Raw genomic sequence first — 26,073 nt, 5'->3', positions numbered from 1 at the left:
AAAAAAAAACTAGAGCGAAACCTACCCACTTATCCACTTCATCTGCCCACCTATTCACCTACCTGCTGGGGAGTTCGTCGATAAGATTGAAGATCGTGTGTGAGAGTGGAACTGTGGAAAAGCAAACGAAGGCAAACGAAGCAAAGAGCACTTCCCAACATCTCACTGTTCACTTTTGTGTTCCCGTGGACAATGGATTGCGTATGTCTCTCTGGCCTCTAAAGACTTTTTAAAATGCCAGCGTGATATGACTACATGACGACGACTTGAGCCCATTAGATTATGTGATCAACGGTGATTTACAGCGATCTACAGCGATAACTAGAATTTGCTTTGCCCTGTACTCTGCACCCTGTTCTACAGCGATGTGCCTTTCCACGAGTTCCCGAGAAAACGGCTGTCGTAAGTTTTAACGCTACATACTATTACTATTACTATTACCGCAAACCCGCTAGTTCTTGGCTTCTGTGGCTATCTGTTAAAACTTGTCAAACGGCTTTGGGCAAAGTTAGCCTGTAAACTGGGCTACCCCATTGTGTCCAAATACGCTCTGTCGTTCTGCCTTCTGCCTTTCGGGTCCCCTCTACACGCGTAGCTGCGGGGGTTGTCAGCGGGGGTAACTGCTAACTGCGCAGGGCCGCCTGCCCTCAATATATTGCAGTTAGTCGGCGCTTATCTCGGAGTTTACCTCCTCGGCTCTGCGACTGCAATCAATAAACAAATCTCCCGCTCTACTTCTTCTGCCTCGGCCTCGATCTCCTGCTTCACTCCAACGGCCTCGCCAGCCTCGCCAGCGCTAGCACCAGCATCTCCGTCTGTCTCAGCACGTCATTGGCTGACACAGAGCGGGCGCACTAAGTCTCACGCGATCCGCGTGCGCAACGTCAACAGCGTACCTTGTTGTCCGGGAGACACGGGGGTGTGCATACCGTGCCAGCGGGCCGGTAGCAGAGACAGAATAAAGCGGCAAAGGAAGCGAATGCAACACAAGGGGGACATAAGGTGGAGGAAAGCGAAGAGGCCTAGCAGGCAGAGTAGCATAAAGCAAAGCAAGGAGAAAGCACAAAGCACAGAGCCAAACGAAAAACGGAAGAGGTCAACTGCTGCTACATATCCAAGCATAATTTATATAGCTAAAGTAAACCGGTTTACCATTGGCTTGCAGGACATAAGCTTCTTTGAAGGGAGACACGCAAGCAGCTAGAGCAAAAAGAGCAAAAAGAATAAAAAGCGTGCCTGGTCAGCTGTAATCTTAAAGGCAATCTTAAATGCAGTGAAAGCGGTAAAAGCAGTAAAAGTGGTAAAAGGGCCAACTAGGCGAAGCACAGCAGGAAGGACACCAGAGGCAGCCAAAGGACTAAGAAAAAAAAAAAGAAAAAATCTGATGCGAACACGGACATTGATACAGATACAGGATATGGCAGGAGTTGACGGAGATACTGGAATAGTGGTGCAATCAGGACAAGCAATTGAACAGACCCCTACAGCGCTCATCCAAGAGAAGGGGAGCGAGGAAGGTTTAGAAGGGGCTCGTATGACGGACGCACAAATACTTGTAAACCCAGGCTGCTCAGAGATCTTGGAAAGCTTGGAAGATATACAAGATATACAAGATACTCAAGACACTTTGAACACACAGATTGTGTCTGTCTCTCAAAGAAATAAGGGTAGACAAAAAGGACCTGAAACTAGAGGTTCCAAAGCTAAGGAGAATAATGTTGAGAAAAATGCAGGATATGATGGCCATGAGAGAATTAAGACTAAAGACAAGCATAAAGAAAAAAAAACACAAAAGGAAAAGGAAAAGGCAAAAACGAAGCGGAAAGAGAACGTGGATGAGAAAGAGAGAGACCTAGAGGATAATTCCGATATGGATTTATTGGCAAAGAAAGCGCAAAGGTTACAAACAATAAAAAACTTGAAAGCCGCTGCAAAAAACACAGGATTATCGACAACCTCTCAGCCCAGAATCAAGAACAATTTAAGCCCGCTACCCAAGAAGGGTCAGAGCAATCCTGAAAGAAATGCAAAACAACTCTGTAACCAAATAAGCGATGTGAGAAAAACCAGCAAGGATTGCAATGTGGTACCTGGTATGGGTATTGAGCAAAGCAATTTGGTGGGGAAAAATGATCAAAGTCCGGATCTAGGAAGTTTGACCACAGAGCCCATTTTGAGACAAGAAGAGATAAGGACAAGACCAAATGCATATATAACAACAATTGGGCTAAATGGACAAATCAAAGAAAGTGAGGAGCAGCCACCGGGCGCAATAAGCCATGAGCATATCTCTTCCTCATCGGGTGTGCAAACATTCTCATCAGAGATTCAACGGCAGTCAGTAAACAACGCGGCTACCGATGAGGAATCTGATTCAGATATATACGAAACCGGGATGTCCATTTCAAGTGAGTCTAGTGAAATAACGGGTACAAGTGAGACAAGTACTGGCATACTTGATGACGCAACTCCAGAGGGTTTTGGCTCCTATGACTCCCGAAAATCTGGCAAAACCGGACAAAGCTCGAGCACCAGGAAAAAACTGGGGAAAAAGAGGCCAAAACGTCAAAGGCAAAATAACTTTACCAATGAGGAGACTACAGATCCAGGCACTACTACTAATCGTGTCAAAGTAAGAACAAATGCCACACGGAAAAGCCCATCCCCAAAAGGAAGTCCAAAATCAAAGGGAAATAGTCGTGGCTCAGGAGAACCCTCGTTGAGTGAAGTTCTGAGCTCCATCAAGAACTTTCATAAGCACGTAAAAAAAGATAGCCAAAGAAACCATGTTGCTATTGAAAAGCTACAAGGTGCAATCAAGAAAGTCGGAAATATATGCACCGAGATCTCTGACAGAATGGGCTCAGCAGAAATGTGCACTGAAAACTTGGAAACTGACATCACCGAGCTGCGTAAAATAGAAAAGGAGCATGATGGGATCATAAAAGACCTCAATCTAAAAGTCGAGAATCAAGAAAATAGATCTAGACGGAATAACCTGAGGTTTCTAGGAATTCCCGAAGGCTTTGAGGGAAATGATGCAAGAGGATCCATGATCAATCTTCTTAAATCTGCTTTTCCGGAACTTGCGGCCTGGGACACGGATAGGGAAATCCAACGGGTCCATCGATTTCCTCTGATGTTGCCTAAATACTCTCAGAAACCACAGCAATACCCCAGAGCTATGCTAATCAACTTTGGGAACTTCCTCCTTCGAGAAACTATATACGATCTAGCAAGACCAACAAGTCAGAGGGAATATAAAGGGTTTAAATTCTTTGTAAGACCGGACTTCGCCCATTCCACCGTTGAAAGAAGATGGAAGATGAGACAATTGTTTACGCCTTTCGAAAAAATTGGAGCGACAGTCTTCCTTCAAAATCCGGCGAGACTGAAAATTATATATAAGGGCACAACGAGAAACTTCACCAGTGAAGTCCAAGCCCAGGAATATTTAAGTGAATTATCAGAATCTGGGACAAGAAATTATGGAAAATCTGCCAAAAATACAGAAAGAAAATGAACAATAAGCAATGTGAATTGGTAATTGTAAATGTAAGAAATCATGGTAGATAATAGGAAGGGATAAAAGGGTGGGAGTATATCAAACGCTGCAACCCACAACCTGAAATAATAATCGAATGGGCATAAAAATATGTGGAAATGTTTCATCACTTAACTAACTCAACTTGCACAAACTAAGCATACAGGGACAGGACACAGGGGGGTGCTGAGGCGGGCAGATCACATGGACGCCCACACCTGGGTACTCTGGCACCTAGGGTGCCTCATTGGATGGAAAGGGGGGAGGGGGTGGGGCGGGAGGGAGAGGGGTAGGGGGAAAAGCTAGATAGGGGGGGAGAACAGGGCTCAATACTCCTATAAGGGACACATGACACACACGGAGATTAGCAAGAAAGAAAGACCTAGAAAGAGTGTTTTTGGAGAAGGTATATGAAAAATCCTGATGGCTAAGTTCAATATACTGTCAATGAACATCTGCGGCCTTAATGATATAAAGAAGAGACAGAAAGTTGCGGAGGGTCTTAAAGTATCCGGGGCAAACATCGTTTGACTTCAGGAGACACACATTGTGGGGTCGCAGCAATACCTGCTTAAAACATTAGGATTTCGACTCATAGTAGCTACAACGCAGGGGACACGTACCAGGGGGGTTGCTATTTTAGCAAAAGGTGGGGGGTTACAGTTTCCATGGGCCATAGGGGATACATTGGGACGATTTGCAATAGCGGAATGCCACTATAACAACGGGGAAGGCAAGCTAACAATATGCACTATATATGGAAATATCATTGATGACCCGGATGTATTGATTAAGGTTTCTAATGAATTAACACATTGGCCTCTTCCACTGATTATATGTGGAGATTTAAATATTCATTTCCCTAGCGAATGGTTTACAGATCCAGGATTTACATTTCAGGGAAGGAAGCGAAAAGTTTTTCAAGCCTTTAAAGACATGTGCATGCTACATGGTTTAATAGACGGTTGGTCTACGAAACATCCGGGGGACCCTGGCTATACTTATTATTCACACCCTCACTCAAGACATGTAAGATTAGATTACATGCTTCTGTCTAATTGCTTGAGATCAACATGTCAAATTGACAGACTGCCAAGAATTCTCTCCAACCATAATACGCTGGAGCTTAGCCCTGTGAAGGTCCCCGAAAGATCCAATATAAACACATGGACATTTGAAAGGGCATTATGGCATAATGATGCATATTGTCAACATATGAGAACTTGGATCTCGGCTTTTCTAGAAGATAATGTAGGATCTACCTCAATTGACATGGTGTGGGATGCTCTGAAGGCTTGTGTTAGGGGCGAAACTATGAAATTTTAATTATAACAAAACCGAGAAACAAAAAATTGTATCACTAGAACAAGACCTGCGAAGAGCAGAGGAGGAGCTGATTAAAGCGGTGCAGGAGGGAAGGCTGACAGATAGTGAGGTGTGCAAGGTGGCAATCGCCAAAAATTTTATTTCAGAAATATTAGTTGGAAGAGCAGTTGCTAGAGCCAGTATTAATCGGGCAAAAACATATCAGCTAAGTGAAAAAGTGGGACATCAATTAGCTGTTAGAACTCGAGAAGAGATCTCATTTGCATTAATAAAAGAAATCAGGGACCCAGATTTGGGTCTAAGATCTGAACCCGCGGAAATAAGAACGGCCTTCCAGAGGTTCTATAGGAAACTATACCTCGAAGATGATAACGAATGTGACAACCCTAAAATATATCTGGATTCATTTATTCCCGATCAGCTGGGAACAGACGATCGGGAACTATTAGATGGTCCAATTTCCTGTGAGTAAACATTACTTTGATAAAGGCCCTGGCTAATGGAAAGCCAGCGGGTATGGACGGGATTCCCACCGAATTTTATATTAAATTCGCTCCACAACTTAGGACCATTTTAACATCACTTTTTCCATATATTTTTCAGGGAGGGAACCCTCCTAGGTCCTGGTCATTGGCTAAAAAAATTGTTTTTCCTAAAAAGAATAAGGACGTTAAAGAAATGGGCGCTTATCGCCCCATCACCTTGATTAATGGGGTCTCGAAAATTTATTCTAAAATACTGGCAGCACGGCTGGCACTCATTATCCATAAAATAGTCTCGGAACGACAACATGGGTTCGTTCCTGGACGATCCACAACCAACCACATACAAAGAGCCGTTTCTCTTTTTGATTACATGAGAGTGACAGGAGATTCCTGTGGCCAGCCATGTCAAATTGCGGGATCGGAGAAACATATATAACAGCTATCAAACGGCTTTATGTAAACCCTAGTGCTAGTGTTCTGATTAATGGGGTTCTCTCCGAAAGCTTTGCTATTACTAGGGAAAAAAGACACGGTTACCCCTGCTCGCCCCTCTTGTTCGCAATTTATATTGACGCATTCATACATAGTCTAGAAAATAACGCATTAATCCCCCCAATCAAAGTTCGGAATTTGGAAACAAAATGCTTGGCATATGCAGATGACATAGCCATTGTTACAGGGGATCCTAATAACGCTATAAAATGGATAGAAACAGAAGCCCATAATTTGGTAGAGTCTCAGGATATAAATTGAACTCTAGTAAAACTCAAATAGTACTTAACAATAAAATCACGATGAATGACCCGAGGATAATTGAGAAGGCGACATACTTAGGGGTTAGTATTAGCGCTAAAATTGAAAATATCGTTGTGGATAATATTGAGCCCCTTATATATAATACTAAGAAAGAACTTTTTCGACTACATAATTTTCATTTAACTATTGGGGGTAGACCTAATGTTGTCAAGATGTTATTTTTTCCTAAGTTTTTATATTTTTTTTGAGCTATTTGTTTAGAATTTTCCCCGCTAGTTTTTAAAAACATAGATACTATGTTTTCACGATTTATGTGGGGATACAATAAACCACGTAGAGCACTTAGATGGATCACTCTACCTAGAGAACGAGGTGGATGGTTGCTTCCCAATTTCAAACTATATTATTGGGCTACGGTGCTGAAATATAGTGTTAACCTATTAATGTCTAATACTGATGGTCGCAACATACCCACTCCGCAAGAACTGATCCTGGGAGATAAATGCGCAGGCTGTCTGTAGCGTCACATAAATGATGACTATTTTTAAAAAGTGAAATTCTAAACTATTGTTAATTTTGTAAAAGTATGGGGAAATGTTAAAAAACTAGTAGGTTTAGTTCGGTATTCCTTTTAGTCTTCTTGACTTTAGGAGAGGTCTTAAAACCTGGTTGTTCACCCAGTAAGCCTCTCAGCAGTCCCTTTTTATCTGTCTATTTTGTATTCTCTTCTTTTACTGTGTTGTGTTATTGTGAAGTAGTTCTCCTTACCTAAAGCGCCGGGACACTCTTTTTGAGTAACCGTTGCGCTATACAAAAGAATAAATAACATAACATAACATAACATACCCCTGTGTCACAGAATACGGATCTTCCAGAAATATTCCAGGATGTATATATACAGAGATGGATTGAATCAGGGGTTAAACAACTTGGGTGTTTTTTTTCAACAAACAGCACTAAATCATTTGATGATTTGAAAGCAGATTTTGGCTTGACGAATAGGGATTTTTTAAAATTTCTTCAGATGAGGGATTTTCTATTAAAGAAAGTGGGTGGTCGCATCAAATTTCAACCTTGCCAAATTATAGATAAACTAAGATTAGCAAAAACTCCAAGAATTGGTGAGATATATACAGGGCTGAATTTATTATTACCAGATGATATGGATAAACAAGGGACGGCATGGCAGACTAGGCTCGGCGTTTCTCCTCAAACTTCTCCCAATGCCTATGAAATGTCAATCACCTGTTTAATGTCCATGAAACTACAGGCACAATTCTTCAAAACTTTTTTCTCACTTTATTATACTCCCGAAAAAGAGCAAAATGGGGGTCCGGGAAAGGTACAATCTGTCCACGATGTGCACTCCCTGCGGCGGACATAATTCATATGTTCGCCACATGCCCTATTCTAGCTAAACTATTATCAGAAATTTCGGACTTCCTCTCGGATATCGCATATTGTAGGGTTAACAACACAACTGAAGAAGTCGTGTTGGGTACGTCTAGTATCGCCCTACCAAACCAAATACAAGGGCTGATTTTCGTAGCTATAGCCGTCCTCAGACTGTGCCTCGCATCAGCATGGATAGATCCGTTACCACCATTGTTTCTAGAATGGAGAGCTAGGCTGCTTGCGACTTGCAGCCTGGAGGTTGCCATCACTGTGGGAATAATTTATGTTGGCCGTCTGTTGCAAATTTTATGTTTTTATTCCGTCTGTTTGAAAAGTCTTTTTCTTTCTTAAAACTGACTATGCTCATTAGTGTTTATGATGTAATAAAAAATGATGGGTACCTGTTCTCCGGGGGTGTGGGGGGGGGGGGGGGTGCTGTGTAATCAATCTGAAATCCATATAAAAATTGTTAAAAAAAATGAAAGCCACATTTCTAGTTACATTACAATGACACCAAATAGAATAATAGTTAATAAATACAATTTAAAGTAAAGCAATATACGATTAGTTAATAATACAAAGTGGGCTATAAGCACAGCCCAATAATACTAAATACTACTTACAACCATTGAGACTCTGCTGAATGTTGGAAAGCAATGCAGCTCTATTTCTTCTTGAAGGACATAAAAGAGCAATTGAAAATTACACCTAATCACCTCTATCTTTATATTTCGACATAAAACAGGTACATTTCTGTATGGAATATTGTTAGAAAAGAACAAAAAAATATGTAACACTTCTATTAGGACAATTACTAATGTAAACATTACTTCCTTATGTCTTTTCAAAATCAGATTTGGCCACATTGAACACAGTGCCTAGAAAACAATACCTGTAGATGCAAAAAAGGAAATTGTACAACAGAAAGAAGAGAAAAAAATAAATTGAACACAAAGAAGGAGGACGCCTAAAGTAAAACAGTGGTACTGGTAAGACTACAAAGCACCCTCATCTTATTACTAAATTGATTAATAACAAGGAATTGACAAAGAGAGCACCATTAACGGTTAGCTGTTCAAAAAACTAAAATGTTTCCTATTCAAGAGAAATATACTTTCAGTATAAGAGACAGCATTAGGAGTATAACTGTAAAACATAATAAAACACTTGAAAAATTTGCTTCAAACACTTCTTCTCATAAAGAAAAAGACTGGGAAACTTATACAGTAACAATTTGGTCAACATATTGTTGAAAAAGCATTTCATGTCAACAGAAAATAAAAACCATTGATTGTTTAATTACAACCTATAAAATACATAAACTGAGACAAAACAATTAAAAAGGCTACATTTCTATAACATTTTTCACAGACATTGGAGGCAAACATCAAGCACTGAACAATATTTTCATGAAGAGAGTAACCATCAACAGAATAATTGTGTGCTTTCAGTTACACATGATTGATAGTAATGGTGTTTATGTTGTTATGACTTCATACATGGAAATGTAGCAGGGAAAGGAAAAAAACAAATGCAAAACAATATCTAGTGAAGCTTTACAGTTGAACAAAAAAACAGAACCTGTGGAATGGAAATGTACTTCCATTTGTAATATCATTGTGAAGCTAAGGGCATTTCTGATGACATATGAAATGTCATCCCTACTGAAAAAATAAAAACTTCCACAAAACTTAGAGGTCTGCCAATTTCAGACTACTACTAATCTCCAGGGACATTCTTTAGGTTGTTTGAGAAATCACATGCATTATACTACATTCCATCATATCAAAATACTCTCCAAATATCATTCTACGGTACGAAAACTTGTGCGGACAGTATACTTTGTCAAAACAACATCATTCCAGTTGGAGGAACTAAATTATGCCCTATATAACTCCAATCCCGAACAAGTGAAAAATATAACAGAATATATCCATTCTAAACACATTGAACCATTAGCTGGGAACAATAATTGTCCACATGTTGCCTTTACTCAGAATCAATCACAAAATCGATTAATGGACTTGGTCAATTACAAAATGGATATTTTTGATTTTCAAGAAACTTTTTATGAAATCCCTAATCAGATTGGCATTTGTTGCAGATGAAAACATTACAAGTAAAAATGATAGATCGCCTACAAAAATGAAAAAAGGGGATAAATTGAGGTGGAGAAATCTAACTCTGTATCAATTTGAAGAAAGACACAACCTGTGTGACTACCATGTAATCGGCAATTACTGCCTTGATAAAGTAGACCATAACTTCATGCCTTCATGTGGAATTCAAAACAATTTGGAAATATTTCCAATCCATTCAGAACTACAGCAACTGAATTTATATGAAAGCATTTTAATTCAAACAGCACATCCTTTTCAAACAATAGTTAGAACCAAAATCTGGAACAATTCAGCTACATCAATTACTATGGCCACTAAAAGGAAGAGTTGTTTTCCTCCCATTAGATTTCCAGATAAAACATAACCACTCTTGGAATTGAATGCAAACTAGAGGAATTTTTACTGGTTTTAGTCAATGGAGTACCTACAAAAGAAAAGAAATGTCAAGAATTAATTAGCATAGAAAATGTTCAGAAAGCACTACAATACCTTCAGAAAAACAACATATACTATAAAGAATTTGACTTTGCAAGCTACATCTCCTCTACATACATATCATTTGGAAAAGGAAGTCAAAGAGGACAATTTTAAAAGATCAATGAAGAATAAGCTGAGCAAATACATGAGCATTTTTGTATACACCCACTACACTCATGGACGTAGGAAGTGTGGGGGACACGGGGGATATATATCCCCCCAGATTTTGGAGTGGGGGGGACACAGGGGACAAGGGTGGAGGGGACAAAAGACTTTCCCCTCTGCCTTCTGTGATTTGCAGGGTCATTAGCGCGCAAAAGCTCCCCCTATAATGGCCCTGCACTTGACCTGTGACCTGCCTCCAGTCACAGAGGCCACCCGCCCTCTGCCCTTTGTTATGCTGCACCCCTCCACAGAAATAGTCAATGCCTGTAGATAAGGCTCAGCCGCTCTGGGAACTGGCAGAGAAGGAAAAAAGACTATGGGCCAGATGTAGGAAGGCAAATACCGGTCGGTAACGGCAGAAATTCGGTAATTTCGGCCGTTACCGACCGGTATTTGGAAAATGAGATGTAGGTGGGCATTTACCGAATCGGTATTTTAAGGAATCAGTAAATTACCGATTTGTTAAAATACCAAATCGGTAAATTACCGATTTTGCCATGTAGGGAGCACTCAAATGAGTGCTTTTCCCCTTTTAGGATTCATTATTTACCACCAACTACAAGTTGGTGGTAAATAAAGAAAACCTTGGAAAAAGCATTTTTTTTGCTTTTCCAACAGTGCCATGTTGCAGACATACATGCCCTTAGGGCATGTATGTCTGCAACATGTGCACCCATACACAATTGAGGGGTGCAGCAGGGTGTCAAAGTGACACCCTGCCATCCTTCAATGTTTCCCACTTTTACTGAATCGGTAAATACCGATTCTGTAATTGGCATTCATTCCTATGGGCCTCCAGGCCCATAGGAATGAATGGCAATTGCTGAATCGATATTTACTGATTCGGTAATTACCAAAACTTACAGATTCTGTAAATGTTTCGGTAAAATTACCTACATCCCATTTGCCTGTTCTTAAATACCGAATCGGTATGATTCGGTATTTAAGAATAGGTAATCTGGGATTACCTACATCGGGCCCTTTATCTCTTTTCCTTCCTGTGCAGAGAAGGCAAGGACAGTGTTAACTTCTGCTCTGCCGCTGGCAGTTGACTCCTCCCCTCTTTCACTCTTTCTGTCTCTGTCTTGCTTCTCCTCACTTGCGTGATTTCAAGAGACAGCTTTTACCCACTCTTGCCTCTCCTTTAGTTTATTTGTTCCCCTGTGAAATTGATCCTAAAAAGAACAAAACACTTTGGCCGGAAATGTCGTCATTTTCTGACCTTTTACTATTCCAAAGTGCAACCTCGGGACCCAGAGAAAAAAAGGATCAAAATACAAAAAATAAATAACTAAATAAAGCAATACAGGGTGGTCACAGACAGGCCAGATTGGTGTTATTTACACCCACACACATTAGCGCCACTTTACATAGTTTGCCAGTGAATCGCTACTTTCTTTTTATCTTCTTTCTTGAAATAAATTTGTTTTCCCAGGGTTGGGAAGTGAACCATCCCTGGAGGGACTGCAATACCTGGTCGATCGGTGGAGTGGAAATCATTTATTGTGATTCTTTTCAACTGTTTTAATTATGTTAGCTTATTAAATGTGTACGGGGGCTCTGTGTTCAGGGATGTGGTCTTTTTAAACCAAACTCCTTACGTTTTGTAAGGATATAAGCAATGGACATTGAAACGGGTCGACTTCCGGGCCACCCTGTAGTCATGTCCTGAACTCTTCAGGCAAAATCACTCATTGATTTCTAATTAATGAATGTAAAAGTGTAAAGGTAACCATATTGTTCCTGCTTACATTTCACATGCTTTACTTATCCTTGCATTCCCTATCAGTGTTTTCTTTTTCCTGGATATTATTACTTTTTTTCCAGGCAGGATATTACTCTTGCCTAGTGCATAATTTGAATTGAGTTGCAGAACAATTGGATTGTAGCTGAAGGCAGTGCCATTTCTCTCAGTGGGGCAGTATGGTGTTCAGTGGGGGAGAGGATGTGGCACTCTGGCCAGAGCTGCCGAATTTGAAACTGGAGAAACAGATTCAGCCTTCATGACCAGTCAACCAGAACACTCTCTTGATGGAACACATTTCCATGTTACACTTTAGTAGGCCCCGATAGACCTTAGAAACCCTGGTGTCTTAGCACCAGCAGGTGGACCCTAATGGAGGCAAGTGTGGGTTAACTTTGAAGGCCAGTCCAACACAATCCATACTGAAGTTCAGCTCCAGTCTTGCGGGCAGGCATTTAAGCAGCACATCCTAGAGCGACAGTAACTCTGTCACTGAGGTCAAAAACCCCTTGAGGCCCAGTCCACCTCACCCATTGGTACCTCCATTGGCCTTTTTTTCAGCTGTAGTAGTACAACGACCAGGGGTCGGCAATGCAGGATTTGCATGCCCACCACACTAAGTTCGCAAACTTCATGGTCCCTCTGCTTCATGCACAAGCACTTTTAACATGGGCTGCCTGCTTTCGGGCCACTGGAATTATGCAGCAAAGGAGGACAACATTATTTTTCGGTGTTGTCTAAACTTTGCAGTAAAAAAGGCTGCAGCATAATGTGGTACATTTTATGATACTTTATTATTTTGACATTGTTATACATACTAACAGCCTCTGCAAAGATTTTGCCTGATTAGTGTAACATACAAATGCAGCAGTGAGAAAGGTGACCAGTCAACCTTTGCAAAGGGCCCTCCACTTTGCAGCAACATAAGTCACATTTTCTTTAGTAATTTTTGATCCATTTGAGCTTCAAACAATTTTTTGTTGAAATCTTTATTTTATGCAGCAGATGATGTATTATGTGGCAAATATGGTACAGCCAATATTAAGTGGAAAATATTTGCAAACTAGGATATTTTTCCATTCAGGTTTGAGCTGCTCTTGTGGTAAAAGGGAGGAGAAGTGCTAATGACAGAAACTGCATGGCTTAGAGACAAATGGCTTGTGAATCCACTTTTAAACGTATTTGGCGTATTCTGTGATTGGAAGCATATCCCACTTTGTGAATGTATTTTTAAGTCAGTACCTCATATTAAACCTTAAACATACATGTGTATCTATTGGTTGAATTAAATTACAAAATACGCTCTAATTGGTCAGTGGAATGCCAAACAAATACTAAAAATAGGAAAGATGTGCTCTTTTTGGCCACACCTCTGACTCCGCCCACAGACCCAAATCTCAGGTCATTCTCGCCCTCTGATTCCCTGCCCACAGCTCTCCTTCTTTTTATTCCCCACTTTGACCACTGCTTCATGTTTATTGTGTTTTGAATGTCGAGGCCTCACGAATTGACGGGGTTACTCACAGCAGTTACAGATCACAGTTGGCTCAGGTGGGAGCTGGGGCTTAAAATTAGGAATTATGGACTACATAGGGCACTTTCTTTGTGCCTTCCCAATCAACTAATGAAGCCTAGTAAAGGTATTAGAGGACACTATATCAGGAAAAATGCTATGTTGCAGTCCCTGACTTTCCGTAAGCACAATAATGCATTCTAGCATATGTAGTCTTGCATTACATCAGTTTAACCAAGTGGACTAGTACACTTCAGAGCAATGTCAGGAAAAGGGAAAGCTCATGACTTGACCGCTGTGTCTCTGATGATATTATGGAGTCCTTTGGTAAAATTAAAGGTAAGTCACGCTTATTCAGGCAGTACCACTATGAACCCGGATAGAACTATGCGGGCCCTTTTTGCAGGCAAGTCAAGTGTAAATCAAGTGGCCCCATTATCAAGTCTGTACCATTAATGGCCTGACAATGTTCCCAATTTAAAACTTAATTTTCCCACTTGGGCCTGTTGTGCTTGTGTTTGTGATTCACAAAAAGTGAAAGAGATTTACTCACAGTATTGCACCAGCATTTGAAATGTGAGTAGCCCTTGTGACCCCACTGCACCAGTTGGCACCCCATCCACCTTTAAAAATCCCAGGCCTGCTAAGGCATCTTCTAGATAAAGCGTGTGCCAAGAGCTTTAGCACCACATGCCCTCTGTGCTGTCTCTTTGTGTTTGCTTGTGACAGCTGTGGGTCTTCTTGAATTAGGGACACTCAAGTGGGCTTTCAAGGAAAAACTATGCTTTTAAAGACTTTACAAATTAGATTTTCTGCAGAGTGGCTTTAAATTTTAAAGCTCCAAGTGGATAAGAATCATAGATGAGATTATAAGCCAGTCGTGGCTCTTTAGCCAGCAGCCCTTTGCATTCTGGTACTTGTAGTTTTACGTTTTCTATTATAGGCACAGACTTTGAAATCAAGGCATGCAAAATACAGTGGGCCAAAAATCCAGAATGGCGTGAAGGGCCCACATTTGACATATGACCAGTTGGCAGCCAGGAGAATAACAGCTCTAGGCATGAATCTGGTTTCAGGATGACCGAGGGATGATGGCTTTCAAAGAATGCTATCTATGGAATTCCCCTGTGAACAATGTCGGGGCAGTATGAATACTTCTGGATTGCATATCGGGGTGCAAACTCAGCAGACAGTTGTAAGTTCTGTGCACATCACTGGTGAGGCCTCATCTGCAGTATTGGCTGCGGTCATGCAGTTCACGTTTAAAAAGAATACAAAATGATCAATGGGCCAGTGTGAGACATATTCATACACCGTCATTCAGGGGGACAAAGACATGCAAGAACCAATAAAACAATGAGGAAACAGGCCTTCCCCATCCACACACTCTGGACCTGTAATTACATCCCTGTATCCATCCGGACCACCCCAAGGATGCCCCAAGTTACGAATGTGCTGAAGATGTATGTCTTTAAAGAACACTACATCACAACACAGAAAAGAGCCCACCTCTAATTGCAGAAACCAGGATCTCCCACCCAGATTCACTTTTTGGTTGCATCTCTGCCTTTGATCATGTACAGCACTCTGTTGCCTTTCAACTACTTGTGCACTTTACAAATACCGTCAATGTGAATATGATGGCACAGGATTCAAGCAACATGTCCTGCTGTGTGAGGCTTTATATTGTTATATACCGGGGGAAGGTATATGGGGGGAGGCATGTATGAGAAAGCAGAAGCTGTACACCCGTGTAGTTGGCAAGCTTTTTTTTAGCAGTGGAACCCTCCGACAATTACAGACAAGAGACTGGTATCTGGTGATGCTCTGAAGCAGCATTCACTCTGATGGAAATAGTAATGTAAGTATCCCAGCAGAAGTAACAAGGATAAGAGAAGATTTATTGAAATGGGCTCAGATTAACACCAGAGTCAGTTATGCTGAGTAAGAACATTTACCTTGGGAGACTGTTTTGGGTAGAATGGGGGCAGGGACTCTGAGATGAGGTTGGCCCTTTGGCCCTTATGTTTGGTCTTATGTAATGTTTTTGTGCTATGCCATGGGAAGGGAGAAGACTGGGGTTCTTGTGTCTTGCAGAAAAGTGAGAAAATGGTGTATCTGCTCTTTAGGCAGGAGATAAAATGCAGAATGGGTCAGACTAGCCATTCTGGCATTTTCTTTGTGGGCTGCAAGCTAAGGTTGCTTAATTTAATCTGGTGGCTGCAAGTGGGGCCCAACTGCATTCTTTTTTTAGAGACCAGTACATTTATTAAACCATCGGACTGTAAAACAGAACAAGAGAGAGAACGCCTTGCTATTCAACAACCCAGCTTCGCCACGGATTCCAACGCTTCCACCCTTTAACAGTGCCCCTCAAGTCTCCATAACCACTCTCTCAGATGCATTTAGTTAGTTACATAGCGCCACTCAAACCAGTGTAGGGTGTCAGAGCACTTTACGTCACACACAGTACACAGAGACAATCAATCATAGGTGTGTAAATCAGTGTATTGCAAACGTTACATAAGATCAAGGACTACAAGGTATAGGTGTCACATGTCATCTATACTGATGGACAGTATAGTTAAAGAGTTCTTGGTCTGCAGAAGCAAACATTCAGAATTTAAAATATAACACCGTGGTTGGGGGTTCTCTTTGATAATCAGACTTGATTTCTATCCAAATAAACCCATTTTTCAACATTAGGAGTTCATGCAGCTCTTTGATGGCGGTTAATAGCTCATTGTTCTATGTTAGGATTTTAACTTATAAACTGCAAGTAACAAAACACTCTCTCAGACAATAGCAGTAACCCACTTACCTATTTACATTATATACACTTTGTGATCTGCATGGTACACGTTCTGTGCAGCAGGCATATTAACCCACTGTGGCTACCTTACCATGAGTCAAAACTTCCACTAGTCAAACCTCTGATCTCTCTCAGTGAAGAACCTTAATCACTGGATTTATCTTGACATTTTTATTGTTGCCTGAAAATTTCTGGACACCAGGAATACTGCAGCAGGTACTTTCCAAACCATAATGCACTTGCAAACACAATGTCCCAACCCAAAGTCAGCGACCTTTGTTTGCTTGGTGCATGAAGATACAAGATTCATATACATTTTTTTCACATTTGGTCCAATTACTATGTGAACATACATAACAATAAAACAAACTTGCAAACTGTGACTAAATGCCTGCCTTTCTCAATATTTGACTTCAAAACAATGTGATTGTATTTGTCTAACCAGTTTACGGACTCACACAACTGGCAATTTGTATAGGATCACTGGAAAGTCCACAAGGTTGTCCCTGCCCCCTCTCCCCACCCCCCAGGATATTAGTGTCTCCTACGCCCCTGACTACACTCAAGAGGCATGATGGTTGATTCTTTAGAACTGTATGAGATGAAGGAAGCTAAAAGAGAGCCTATAAGCCACACCTTGACCTTTGACACCCAGGTCAATAGAACAGTGAGTTCTTGTTTTTGGATGATTAGGGTCTTGAAGAAAATACTGCTTCTTCTCCTGAATGATATCAGGGTCGTCATTACACTCATCACCTCCTGCCTAGACTACTGCAATGCCCTATATTTAAACATCAACCAACTTTCCTTAAACAAGCTCTAAATCTTTCAGAATGCAGCAGCACACTTGGTCCTGGGAGTACTGAAACAATCCTTGGTCAGGGAAGGTTTGAGATCCCTTCACTAGCTGGCAATAAAGAAACAGGTGTTTTTAAAGAGCTTTGCTTGGCGCAAAAAGTCCATTGCTCTCAAGGATAGAGCTATATGAGGACAACCCTGACTTGGTATGTCCCCAGGAGACCTCTGAGATCAAAGGGACTCCATAAGGTATTGGTTCCAAGATGTAAGAAAGCCAGGTAGGGGGAACGTCCTTTCACAGTGGCAGATGCCATGCTGTGAAACTCACTCCCTGAATATATCGGATGCCTGATCTAGGAAGGTGAAATCTGACTATAGGGTTACCCCCACTTTTTGCCTGGTGTTTTGCTGGTTTTTGACTTAGTTGGACCGCGATCCTGCTATTCAGGGCACCAGTCTATCTGCTTTCTCTATAAAATGGATTCCTTGTACATTAGGTACACTCCAGATTGGTTACTGGGTTACCCTTGAGAGTCCCTAGTATATGGTACCTTAGGTACCAAGGGCAAAGGTACCCCAGAGGCCTACCAGGTGCTGAAGCATGTATTATGCCACCCCTGGAAAGCCTTCCAAAATGGCACCACAGGTCTGCACTTGCAGCCTGGGTAAGGTGGTCTAAGCACCCCTTACTTAGATATAGTATACCTATATCTACCATTTAAAACAGACACATATTAACCTATAAGTCACTCCTATGGCACGCCTTGACAATCCTGAAAGGCAAAGTGCTTGGTTTGGTGTGATAGGATGCCCTAGCATGAGCTGAGCCCCTCTGCAGCTTTCGGAATCCCTTCCTTATAGCTGTTCTGTGATATGGCGATATCATATACTTTTAAGTGCATTATAATCCTCGCGGTTAATGCTAACTTGGTTTGGCTTCATCAAAACATGTCGTGTCTGGTGTCAAACACTTTGGAATACTACCCCCCGCCAGTTCTGGCGGCAGGGGTAGCATTCCACCCTTCTAGAGGGCGAAGACATGTACACACTTACTTTCCCGGTAATAGTTTTAAAGAGCCTCAGCATCACAGAATGGATGCTGCTGCCACAGACACGAGTCTGACCTCCTTCTGCCTGGATGAAACTCCGGCAGGGGAGGCCTGGACAATAGGTTTCTGTCCAGGGAGGTGCCAGCACCTCCCCAGACAGGCTTTAGTGTATTGGGGCAGGGTGGCTTGCATTCAGTGAATGCTTTTCAGACACTGCCTGGGGCACACAAGGTGTCCCATGCATTTCCCAGTTCAAACCGCTTGCTGGGGCACTCATCCCCAGCTCTGGCGTCAACTGGACAAAGGGAAAAGGGTGTAACCACCCCCTCTCCAGGTCCTCCCATAGGTGGGACACTAGAGTTAGTCCATCCCCTAAACTTACTATAAGTATAGGAACCCAGTCACTGAGACTTTAGATTACCCTGGATGAAACTCTGAAACATAAATCTTGGACCTTTGACATTCCACATCGACTGGAAGATGGAAGAAATTTCCCTTGGGGTCAAGGAGTGACTCCCTGTTCAAACAGGCACCAAAGAAGCATCTTGCTGGTCTGCATTTTCGAGGCTCCCGCCGGATCCCGAATAATCTGCGACACAGGACACATACTTCCAGACATCTCCGAGGCTGACACGAGTCCCCAGCGAAGCTGAGACCTGTAGCTATCACTAGAGATGTGGGACCGGAACTCCTGGACATCCTCCACATTTGCTAGTGCCTCAACTTCACTCAGCACTCAGAACTCCTGAGGCTTCGCCGGGAGCAACGTTAACTTTTTAAAGCCCCTCACTGACCTTGGTCATCGCTCGCTGTGCCCCTCAGCTGCGCTCTGGACTACCGCGCACGGCAGCACCTTTTAGCAGCTTCTACCTTCTCCCTCCTGCACGCCACCCAGAGCGCCTCCCGCTGATCGTCTCCTCCTGAGACGGGCGAGTCCTCCATCTTGGGCGGCTCTGGGTCAGCGTTGCAGCGTTTGGGCCCCTCCCCCCCAGACTAGTACTTCAGGCGCACTGTGGACCTCGCGCCTCATCACTCAGCACTCAGAACTCCCGAGGCTTCGCCGGGAGCAACGTTAACTTTTTAAAGCCCCTCACTGACCTTGGTCATCGCTCGCTGTGCCCCTCAGCTGCGCTCTGGACTACCGCGCACGGCAGCACCTTTTAGCAGCTTCTACCTTCTCCCTCCTGCACGCCACCCAGAGCGCCTCCCGCTGATCGTCTCCTCCTGAGACGGGCGAGTCCTCCATCTTGGGCGGCTCTGGGTCAGCGTTGCAGCGTTTGGGCCCCTCCCCCCCAGACTAGTACTTCAGGCGCACTGTGGACCTCGCGCCTCATCACTCAGCACTCAGAACTCCCGAGGCTTCGCCGGGAGCAACGTTAACTTTTTAAAGCCCCTCACTGACCTTGGTCATCGCTCGCTGTGCCCCTCAGCTGCGCTCTGGACTACCGCGCACGGCAGCACCTTTTAGCAGCTTCTACCTTCTCCCTCCTGCACCCCACCCAGAGCGCCTCCCGCTGATCGTCTCCTCCTGAGACGGGCGAGTCCTCCATCTTGGGCGGCTCTGGGTCAGCGTTGCAGCGTTTGGGCCCCTCCCCCCCAGACTAGTACTTCAAGCGCACTGTGGACCTCGCGCCTCATCACTCAGCACTCAGAACTCCCGAGGCTTCGCCAGGAGCAACGTTAACTTTTTAAAGCCCCTCACTGACCTTGGTCATCGCTCGCTGTGCCCCTCAGCTGCGCTCTGGACTACCGCGCACGGCAGCACCTTTTTAGCAGCTTCTACCTTCTCCCTCCTGCACGCCACCCAGAGCGCCTCCCGCTGATCGTCTCCTCCTGAGACGGGCGAGTCCTCCATCTTGGGGGGCTCTGGGTCAGCGTTGCAGCGTTTGGGCCCCTCCCCCCTAGCCACTCTCCCCCATGTGTCCCTATATAATGGTTGGCCAGTCCCGGCGGCGCAGCGGACGAGAGCAGCGGGCGCGACGAAGGCGCGCCGAAGTTGCGCCTAAGTTAAGCCCGTCTGCGCCCGTCCGCGACGGGCCGGGACCAGGGGCCACAGACCCTGTCCTCCCTCGGGTGTACACCTCTGCCCAATTACTCTACTTTTCCGCTTCTGCCCCCCTTCCCCCCTCTGCAGTCCAACACTTAATTTCGCACGGTATCTATGCCCCCTACTCTCTTTGCTCTCGCCCTGTCTCTCCAATTTCCTCTCCCTTTACCTCTTCTATGTCTTCTGTTACCGGCCCCATTTCCGGCTCCCCAGCTGTCTCTGCTATTCTCCTTAACACTCGCTCCGCCGTTAAAAACCAAACTGCCCTATTCAATCTTTTGGATACTGATTCCCCGGATTTCCTTTTTCTTACCGAAACCTGGTTTTCTTCCGATTCACTCCCGGACCTCCTTGCTATTCTCCCCAACACTCACTATGCCCTTCGTGCTGACCGCCCTGACGGAAAAACTGGAGGGGGTGTGGCGATGATCATTCGCTCTTCTATGAAATTCCAGCTTCTTCCGCACCCCCGCATATCCAGTGTTGACCTTCTGGTGGCTCGCTCTCTCAATCTCCCGGTACCTCTCACGGTGGTCCTTATGTATCGCCCCCCTCAAAGTATGCCATCATTTGTGTCTACCCTGCAGGATCTTTTGGCCACCTTGGCGGTAAATAATTCTTCGCTGCTCCTGCTCGGTGACTTCAACTTTTGGCCGGGTGATCCGAGGGAGGACTCCTCCTCCAAAGATTTCTCTGCTACACTTCAGTGCCTTAATTTTTTACCCCACGTTTTGGCCCCTACCCACATTCACGGTCATATTTTGGACCAAATCTGGTCCCTCCGCTGTAATCTCTCGCCCACTTCTATCCTTCCCGTTGTCTGGTCGGACCTCTCTATGATCTTCTTTTCCATCCGTTTGGGTCAAGCTGACAAAGCCCCTCTGCCTAAAAACATCTTGGCTCGAAGCTGGAATAAGACCGATCTTAGTGATCTTTCTTCTCTATTGCTCTCTTCTGCTCCTACCCTGACTGACCTATCTTTGGAAAGTCAGGCGGATGCCATTAATACATGGCTTTCTTCTGCTTGTGACCAGGCCGCTCCACTAAAAAAGGTCAAATCAGCTCGCCCCCACTACGCTCAAAAGTGGTTTTCCAGTGACCTTAAATCCCTTAAACTAGAGCTTAGGCGCTCGGAGCGCCATTGGCGACGCAACTACTGCCCTACCCTTCGCCTCAAATACAAAGCCCTTCTCAATAACTACAAAAAAGCCATCTTAGCGGCCAAATCCAAATACTTTACTGAGAGAGTGGCTCTCTCGGCCAACAAATCCCGTGAGATTTTCTCACTAGTTCACAGTCTTGCCACCTCTGATCGCGCCAGTCTCTCCCCGGCCCCTTCTCAATCTCTTTGTCACTCTCTGAATGACTATTTCATCAATAAAATCATCACCATTAAGGCCAACATTCCCATTGTGTCTCAAACTGAACTTTCTGGTTATTCTCCTTTGTCTCCTTCTGTCCTGGATCACTTTGAACCTATTTCATCTGAGCTTTTCCTCGACCTGCTTGTTAAGGTCAAGTCCGGCTCTCCTGCGGACTGTGCTCCCGCACGGATCCTCAGAACCCTTTACATTAGTTGTCCCGTCCCCCCCCCTTACTTTTCTCAATACTTCTTTGGCTTCAGGTTGTGTCCCCTCTTCTTTTAAATCGGCTATAGTTTTTCCCATTTTGAAAAAAGCCGGCCTCGACCCCTCCCTTCCATCTAATTTCAGGCCGATTTCCCTTCTTCCCTACCATGGGAAGATTCTCGAAAGCCACGTGACATCCTGCCTCTCCTCTTACATCGAGGTGAATCATCTCTTGGCCTCCCATCAGGCTGGCTTCCGTCCCGGTCACTCTACTGAGGGAGTGGTCCTCGCGGTCCTGGATGAACTTAAGGGGAAGGCCGACAGCAACCTCCCCCAGGCCTTGGTCCTTTTGGATCTGTCCGCTGCGTTTGACACGGTCGATCATGCCATCCTTCTCGACCGTGTCAGTGCATCGGGCATCCAAGGCATTGCCTTTTCCTGGATCGCGTCCTTCCTTCAAGGCAGATCACAGGCAGTTCACCTCTCTGACTTTTCTGCTCCCCCCTTCCGGTCACCTGTGGGGTCCCTCAAGGTTCTTCCCTCTCCCCACTTCTTTTCAACCTTTACATCCGTCCCCTCATCTCCTCTCTTCTCGAGCTGGGGGTCTCTGTGTATAACTACGCAGATGACCTCCAGCTCGTCTTTGACCTCTCATCTCCAGCTGACTCTCTCCCTAAGTTTTGTTCCACTCTTGTTTTCATTTCCCAGTGGATGAGCTTCAATCACTTGAAGCTCAATCCCGATAAGACAGAGCTTGTCCTCACCGGTGGTTCGTCTAATCCCTGGTCCCCAGCTCATTGGCCCCTTTCTTTTGGTCCTCCTCCCTCCCCAGTTTCCTCTGTTCGGACTTTGGGCATCAAGATCAGCAATGATCTGTCCATGCATGCCCAAATTAGTTCCGTTGTGTCTTCTTGTTTTTCCTCCCTCCGTTTAATTCGCAAGATCTCCCGGTTCTTTTCTGTTGATGCTCTTAAAACCATTATCACGGCCCTCATCACATCCCGCCTGGATTATGGAAACGGCCTGTACATAGGTATTCCTGCCTACGAAACTCGCCGTCTCCAGACCATCCAAAACCAGGCGGCCCGCCTTATCCTTCGTCTCCCCAAATCCTCCCACATCACCCCTGCTCTCAAAACCCTCCATTGGCTTCCGGTTCATTTCAGGTCTCATTTCAAACTAGCTTGCTTGGCCTTTCGGGCGCACGCTCGCTCTGCCCCGCTTTTCATTAACTCTCTAATCTCTTCTCACGTCCCCAGCCGTACCCTCCGCTCTTCTTCACTCTCTCTCCTTCACGTTCCCTGCTTCTGCAAATCCCGCACCGGGGGCACCCGTTTTTCTGTGTTGGCCCCCCAGATCTGGAACAATCTCCCTCTCTCCATCCGCTCTATCCCCATTTTTTCTCACTTTCGTAAAGCCCTTAAAACTTTTCTTTTTCTTCAGGCATTCCCCGGCTAAATTCCTTGGGTTTCTCTGTAGATACTGATGTGTCCCCCAGCGCCAGGAAGCCGCTTGGCCGCAGTGCGCTTTAGAAATCTCTTTTTCATTTCATTTCATTTCATTTCATTTCAACTTCCCGAGCTTTCCCGAAGTTGTGCATTGAGCTACTTGTAGTCCAAGCCCTGAGCACCTGTTGCATCAAAGATTGTGGGCCTACACTCCACGAATGTTCAGTAGGCCCGCTTTCAGCATTTCCACTTAAAGCGCGATTCCTAGTCTGTTGGCTAGTTGGTCCCCACGAAGGAATCTACTTTGTTTCTTGGGCTTTCCTAGTTGCTCCGGATGTGCCCTGACTCCCCTCCAAAGGGTGAGTCCCTCAGACCTTGCTGGTCTGCACCGAAACCAATCTTGTCATCTTGCGTGGGTTGCTGTTGCCAAGGCTTGTTGGGTCCAATCCGGATACCAATGCTGCAGCACTTGACATCCGACGTGGGACAGCTCGAATCCAGCTCCTGGTTGTCATCGACACCTCCTGGACCTTGTAGCTGAAGAGTCAAGCTTCGCCTACTTCACTTGAAAGCACACGACATCCGCTGGCATCCTCTTGTCACTAACCTGGTCACTGGCTAGTGACCCAGACTCTGTCCCCTCTGCTTTCAGGTTCTTCAGATCTCCGATCCACCCTTGGATCCATCCGGACACTCTTCTCCTGGTCGCCTGCAGCACTTCTTTGCAGCTCTCCATTGGAAACGACGACGAAACCCGACACGAAAAGACACCTATGCACCCGTCTTCCCTGGGTGAGGTAACACGAGTACTTCGGTGCTCCCATGAGTCTTGACTCTCAAAGTGTCCAGTACTGAAGGGGTTCCACCGTAATCCACTCCTAAGTGTCCTTAATCTTTAACTTTGTAACTTTAACTTTCGCCGTAGAAGTCAATGGTGATTTGCGGCTGTGTTTAGACACTGAACGCGTCCCCCTTGGGCCTCCTGTGTCCCTACCTTGGGTGGTTCCTGGTTGCCCCAGCTGTTCTACAGGCCCTAGGCCTAACTTCTATCCCTCACGTGGTTCTTATACCACTTACTTAGTATATGGTTTGTGAGGCCCCTAGGGCAAAACATATACTGTGCCAATTTACTGTGTGCTATTTAAGTTCTTGTATTGTACTTTTGCCTCTAGCCTCATAAAGAGACTAGAGCGGTGGGTTTTAGAATAAATACATATATTTTATATATATATACCTGGTGTGGTGCACTTTCATTTGATCATTCAAGAGATTATAGACTGGTAAAACAAGCTGCTTCACATTCCTTCAAGATTTAGCCTGAAGGCTGCTCTCCACAGCTACCACTAGGATAGCTTTCTATAAAGGTTGTCTTAAACCTACCATCAATAAGGGTCATTTGGACTGGTGCAAGGTGCCCACTAGAATAGTTGACATCATATGCCAGGCCAACTTCTCACACCTGAGCTCACACCTACTGTTCCATAAGCAAAATAAAACATGGCTTTTTGTGGATTAGGCTTCTGTTAAGGATTGCATTACAGTGAGTTTGTCTGATTTGGTTTGCCACGGTTCACCTTGTTCTTCTTCATTCATAGCACTTTGATGCCTTCTGGTCTAATGCACTTTAGAAATACCACAAATACAAATACAATTAGTGTCTGGGAAAAACACTAAAAATTCACATAAAACCCCAACCTACACATACGGACTTCCTCGACAGATACGCCACCTTCACAACTGACATGAACCACAGACTGAGTACCTGGAACCTCCTCTCCACCCAGGATACCACCTCCATCATGAAATCCAAAGGATTGGCCAGGAACTCAAAACCCTGCTCAACACCTCTATCACCACTGCAATATTTCCCAATGCCTGGAAACATGACAAAGTCAGAGACTACTACTCAAAAAACCCTCCGTCGACCACGGCAACCTCAAAAACTACCAGCCAATCTTCCTGCTCCCATTCCTAGCAAATTTACTGGAACAGATCATCAAGAAGCAACTCAAGACACACCTTGAGCAAAACCAACTACACTACATCTTCCAATCCGGCTTCCGCAGCAATCACAGCACTGAGACTGCCCTGATCGCAGCCACCAACGACATCCGAAACCACCTCGATGGGGGAGAAACAGCAGCTCTTATCCTCCTCAACCTCTCAGCAGTGCTCGACTCCATATCCCACCACATGCTGATCAAAAGACTCCACAACATTAGCATCCAAGGGGAGGCACTCAGATGTATCACCTCTTTCCTCACCGGCAGAAGCATCCAAGGAGAGGCACTCAGATGTATCACCTCTTTCCTCCCTGGAAGAACCAAGACGATTCACCTCCCACCTTTCACCTCCGAACCCAAGGATATTGCCTGCGCTGTCCCCCTGGGCTCCTCCCTCAGCCCCATGCTCTTCAGTGCATATATGACCCCACTGGCCAACATAGACAGATCCCACAGTCTTAACATAATTTGCTATGCAGGTGACACCCAACTCATTCTCTCACTCAACCAACCCCACCACCACCAGGACCAACTTCCACAGATGCATGGCAAGCGTTGCCGACTGGATAAAAGACAACTGCCTGCAGCTGAACACAGACAAGGCGGAAGTACTGATCTTTGGCAACAACAGCAACACTTGGAGCGACTCCTGGTGGCCTTCAGACCTAGGATGTGCACCCACTCGGGAAACACCAAACTCATCGGTGTCAAAACATCGCGGTGCCATCGGATGAACGTTTACATCGCATGCCTTTAGTGCGCATGCAACGAGGATGCGAGGCCATTAACATCGCATGTCATTGCAACGCATGGGATGTTAAAG

At 44.6% G+C, this 26,073-nt stretch overlaps 1 long non-coding RNA gene across 1 annotated transcript in view; it reads left to right on the top strand.

The window, feature by feature from the left end:
- LOC144771779 (uncharacterized) overlaps nucleotides 1-26,073 on the top strand; it is a 234,405-nt gene that overhangs the window by 93,914 nt on the left and 114,418 nt on the right. The window contains exon 2 of the long non-coding RNA XR_013599471.1: nucleotides 8,361-8,495. This is a non-coding gene — a long non-coding RNA (uncharacterized LOC144771779). The remainder of the gene's footprint in view (nucleotides 1-8,360; nucleotides 8,496-26,073) is intronic.

The sequence above is a fragment of the Lissotriton helveticus genome, chromosome 8, assembly GCF_964261635.1.
Source record: "Lissotriton helveticus chromosome 8, aLisHel1.1, whole genome shotgun sequence".
Lineage (NCBI taxonomy): Eukaryota > Metazoa > Chordata > Amphibia > Caudata > Salamandridae > Lissotriton > Lissotriton helveticus.
This window is presented reverse-complemented; position numbering and strand designations above follow the sequence as displayed.